The sequence below is a fragment of the Oncorhynchus gorbuscha genome, unplaced genomic scaffold (genome assembly GCF_021184085.1).
Source record: "Oncorhynchus gorbuscha isolate QuinsamMale2020 ecotype Even-year unplaced genomic scaffold, OgorEven_v1.0 Un_scaffold_5421, whole genome shotgun sequence".
NCBI classification, from domain to species: Eukaryota; Metazoa; Chordata; class Actinopteri; order Salmoniformes; family Salmonidae; genus Oncorhynchus; species Oncorhynchus gorbuscha.
This window is the reverse complement of record NW_025749228.1, coordinates 12,268-17,500: the sequence shown is the minus strand read 5'-3', so window position 1 is coordinate 17,500 and position 5,233 is coordinate 12,268. Positions and strand designations below refer to the sequence as shown.

Sequence of the window (5,233 nt, the reverse complement as noted above, 5' to 3'; positions counted from 1 at the left end):
TTGGGAAAAGTTAGTGTAATTTTGCAAACCTTTACAACGTCACGGCCAAATAAAGATGTCTGTACATATAGGTTGGTCCAGTTAGGAGAGACACTTCCACAGAATAGGGAGGGGCTTTCTGTTCTGGTGATGTATAGAACGCACGGTACCCTCATCAAGACATGTCACCATTTTACATAGTTTGATATTGTGTTTTTCTTCTGTACACCTCAAAATACCACCCGGGTAGAGCAGGACATGTCACTCTGTATTTGGTATGTTTTAAAATGTGTTTTAAATTATTTTAAATGAAAGAATACGAGAGATGAGAAATATATCTACTTGGAAGATGACAGACAGTTTTACCATGTTGTGCTTTGATTTAAAACTAACTGTTCGGGAAAGGTATTGGGTTGACATTTGGGTTGGAATTCAACGACGGCTAAGGTTTCAACGTAACGCTATTTTACGATTCAGAACCAATTTTCCATTGTCCTCCATTTATATATATTAATCCCTGTGTATCGCTCAGCTCCTGTTGTATCTATTAACCAGGATGACAACCTCTTCTGCTGTACAGTGGATGCATCTGTTTGACATACCAATATGTTTGTTGTGTTGTTTGTGTTTAGTCTCTCCTTTTCCAGAAGAGCTGTGTTCTAGATACTGATTCTATTAAATCCTGTCTAGTCTGTGTTCAGTCTCTCCTTTTCCAGAAGAGCTGTGTTCTAGATACTGATTCTATTAAATCCTGTCTAGTCTGTGTTCAGTCTCTCCTTTTCCAGAAGAGCTGTGTTCTAGATACTGATTCTATTAAATCCTGTCTAGTCTGTGTTCAGTCTCTCCTTTTCCAGAAGAGCTGTGTTTTAGATACTGATTCTATTAAATCCTGTCTAGTCTGTGTTCAGTCTCTCCTTGTCCAGAAGAGCTGTGTTCTAGATACTGATTCAATTAAATCCTGTCTAGTCTGTGTTCAGTCTCTCCTTTTCCAGAAGAGCTGTGTTTTAGATACTGATTCTATTAAATCCTGTCTAGTCTGTGTTCAGTCTCTCCTTTTCCAGAAGAGCTGTGTTTTAGATACTGATTCTATTAAATCCTGTCTAGTCTGTGTTCAGTCTCTCCTTGTCCAGAAGAGCTGTGTTCTAGATACTGATTCAATTAAATCCTGTCTAGTCTGTGTTCAGTCTCTACTTTTCCAGTAGAGCTGTGTTCTAGATACTGATTCTATTAAATCCTGTCTAGTCTGTGTTCAGTCTCTCCTTGTCCAGAAGAGCTGTGTTCTAGATACTGATTCTATTAAATCCTGTCTAGTCTGTGTTCAGTCTCTCCTTTTCCAGTAGACTGATACTGATTCTATTAAATCCTGTCTAGTCTGTGTTCAGTCTCTACTTTTCCAGAAGAGCTGTGTTCTAGATACTGATTCTATTAAATCCTGTCTAGTCTGTGTTCAGTCTCTCCTTGTCCAGAAGAGCTGTGTTCTAGATACTGATTCTATTAAATCCTGTCTAGTCTGTGTTCAGTCTCTCCTTGTCCAGAAGAGCTGTGTTCTAGATACTGATTCAATTAAATCCTGTCTAGTCTGTGTTCAGTCTCTCCTTTTCCAGAAGAGCTGTGTTTTAGATACTGATTCTATTAAATCCTGTCTAGTCTGTGTTCAGTCTCTCCTTTTCCAGAAGAGCTGTGTTTTAGATACTGATTCTATTAAATCCTGTCTAGTCTGTGTTCAGTCTCTCCTTGTCCAGAAGAGCTGTGTTTTAGATACTGATTCTATTAAATCCTGTCTAGTCTGTGTTCAGTCTCTCCTTGTCCAGAAGAGCTGTGTTCTAGATACTGATTCTATTAAATCCTGTCTAGTCTGTGTTCAGTCTCTCCTTTTCCAGTAGAGCTGTGTTCTAGATACTGATTCTATTAAATCCTGTCTAGTCTGTGTTCAGTCTCTCCTTGTCCAGAAGAGCTGTGTTCTAGATACTGATTCTATTAAATCCTGTCTAGTCTGTGTTCAGTCTCTCCTTGTCCAGTAGACTGATACTGATTCTATTAAATCCTGTCTAGTCTGTGTTCAGTCTCTCCTTTTCCAGTAGACTGATACTGATTCTATTAAATCCTGTCTAGTCTGTGTTCAGTCTCTCCTTGTCCAGAAGAGCTGTGTTCTAGATACTGATTCTATTAAATCCTGTCTAGTTTTAGTCTCCTTGTCCAGAAGAGCTGTGTTTCTAGATACTGATTCTATTAAATCCTGTCTAGTCTGTGTTCAGTCTCTCCTTTTCCAGTAGACTGATACTGATTCTATTAAATCCTGTCTAGTCTGTGTTCAGTCTCCTTTTCCAGAAGAGCTGTGTTCTAGATTCTGATTCTATTAAATCCTGTCTAGGTTGTCTGTTGCCATGACAATGTAAGACCTTTTTTTCTAAAATTATGTGAAAATGTGAGTTTAGACACTTTTATATTTTACTCTATTTTTAAAGTCACTAAGTATCATTTACAGCACTGTTTCCCAACCCTGGTCCTCCAGTACCCCCCAACAGCCCAACCCTGGTCCTCCAGTACCCCCCAACAGCCCATCTCTGGTGCTCCAGTACCCCCCAACAGCCCAACCCTGGTCATTCAGTACCCCCAACAGCCCAACCCTGGTCCTCCAGTACCCCCAACATCCCAACCCTGGTCCTCCAGTACCCCCAACATCCCAACCCTGGTCCTCCAGTACCCTAACATCCCAACCCTGGTCCTCCAGTACCCCCTAACATCCCAACCCTGGTCCTCCAGTACCCTAACAGCTTCAACCCTGGTCCTCAGTACCCCCAAACATCCAACCCTGGTCCTCCAGTACCCCTAACATCCCAACTCTGGTCCTCCAGTACCCCCAACATCCCAACTCTGGTCCTCCTGTAACCCCAACTCTGGTCCTTCAGTACCCCCAACTCTGGTCCTCCAGTACCCCCAACTCTGGTCCTCCAGTACCCCCAACTCTGGTCTCTCCAGTACCCCCAACTCTGGTCATCCAGTACCCCCAACTCTGGTCCTCCAGTACCCCCAACTCTGGTCCTCCAGTACCCCCAACTCTGGTCCTCCAGTACCCCTAACATCCCAACTCTGGTCCTCCAGTACCCCCAACATCCCAACTCTGGTCCTCCTGTAATCTCCCAACTCTGGTCCTCCAGTACCCCCAACTCTGGTCCTCCAGTACCCCTAACTCTGGTCCTCCAGTACCCCCAACTCTGGTCCTCCAGTACCCCCAACTCTGGTCATCCAGTAGCCCCAACTCTGGTCCTCCAGTACCCCCAACTGTGGTCCTCCAGTACCCTAACATCCCAACTCTGGTCCTCCAGTACCCCCAACATCCCAATCCTGTCCTCCTGTAGCCCCAACTCTGGTCCTCCAGTACTCTAACTCTGGTCCTCCCAGTACCCCCAAACTCTGGTCTTCCAGTACCCACCAACTCTGGTCCTCCAGTACCCCCAACTCTGGTCCTCCTGTACCCCCAACCCTGGTCCTCCAGTACCCCCCAACAGCCCAACCCTGGTCTTCCAGTACCCCCAACAGCCCATCTCTGGTCCTCCAGTACCCCCAACCCTGGTCCTCCAGTACCCCCCAACATCCCAACCTGGTCCCTAGTACCCCCAACATCCCAATCAAGGTCCTCCAGTACCCCCCCGACAGCCCAACCCTGGTCCTTCAGTACCCCCAACAGCCCAACCCTGGTCCTCCAGTATCCCCAACAGCCCAACCCTGGTCCTCCAGTACCCCCAACAGCCCAACCCTGGTCCTCCAGTACCCCCAACAGCCCAACCCTGGTCCTCCAGTACCCCCAACAGCCCAGCCCTGGTCCTCCAGTACCCTCAACAGCCCAACCCTGGTCCTCCAGTACCCCCAACAGCTAACCCTGGTCCTCCAGTACCCCCAACATCCCAACTCTGGTCCTCCTGTAACCCCAACTCTGGTCCTCCAGTACCCCCAACTCTGGTCCTCCAGTACCCCAAACTCTGGTCTTCCAGTACCCACTCAACTCTGGTCCTCCAGTACCTTAGCTCTGGTGCTCTCCTGTGCCCCCAACCCTGGTCCTCAGTACCCCCAACAGCCCAACCCTGGTCCTCCAGTACCCCCAACAGCCCATCTCTGGTCCTCCAGTACCCCCACCCTGGTCCTCCAGTACCCCAACATCCCAACCCTGGTCCCCCAGTACCCCCAACATCCCAATCCAGGTCCTCCAGTACCCCGACAGCCCAACTCTGGTCCTTCAGTACACCCCAACATCCCAACTCTGGTCCTCAAGTACCCCCCAACAGCCCAACCCTGGTCCTCCAGTACCCCCGACAGCCCAACCTGGTCCTCATGTACCCCCGACAGCCCAACCCTGGTCCTTCAGTACCCCCAACAGCCCAACCCTGGTCCTCCAGTACCCCCTAACAGCCCAACCCTGGTCTCAGTACCCCCAACAGCCCAACCCTGGTCCTCCAGTGCCCCCAACAGCCCAAACCTGGTCCTCCAGTACCCCCCAGCCCAACCCTGGTCCTCCAGTACCCCTCAACAGCCCAACCCCTGGTCCTCCAGTACCCCCAACAGCCCAACCCTGGTCCTCCAGTATCCCTCAACAGCTGACCCTGGTCCTCCAGTACCTCCCAACAGCCCAACTCTGGTCCTCCAGTACCCACCAACAGCTAAACTCTGCTCCTCCAGTACCCCACCCTGGTCCTCTAGTATCCCTCAACAGCCCAAATCTGGTCCTCCAGTATCCCCAATAGCCCAACACTGATCCTCCAGTACCCCAACATCTCAACCCTGGTCCTCTAGTACACCCAACATCCCAACCCTGGTCCTTCAGTACCCCCAAAATCCCAACCCTGGTCCTTCAGTATCCCCAACATCCCAACCTGGTCCTCAGTACCTCCCAACATCCCAACTCTGGTCCTCAGTACCCAAAATCCCATCTCTGGTCCTCCAGTACCCCCAACCCTGGTCCTCCAGTACCCCCAACATCCCAGCCCTGGTCCTCCAGTACCCCCAACCCTTGTCCTCCAGTACCCCCAACAGCCCAACCCCTGGTCCTTCAGTACCCCCAACAGCCCAACCCTGGTCCTCAGTACCCCCAACATCCCAGCCTGGTCCTCAGTACCCCCAACATCCCAACCTGGTCTCAGTACCCCCAACTCTGGTCCTTCAGTACCCCCAACTCTGGTCCTCAAGTACCCCCAAGATCCCAACTCTGGTCCTCCTGTACCCCCAACTCTGGTCCTTCAGTACCCCCAACCCTGGTCCT

The 5,233-nt window shown here is 49.6% G+C and overlaps 1 pseudogene; it reads left to right on the top strand.

Annotated features, from left to right (window-relative positions):
- LOC124029079 overlaps nt 1–102 on the top strand; it is an 8,949-nt pseudogene extending 8,847 nt beyond the window's left edge.
- Nucleotides 103–5,233: the final 5,131 nt, after the last annotated feature.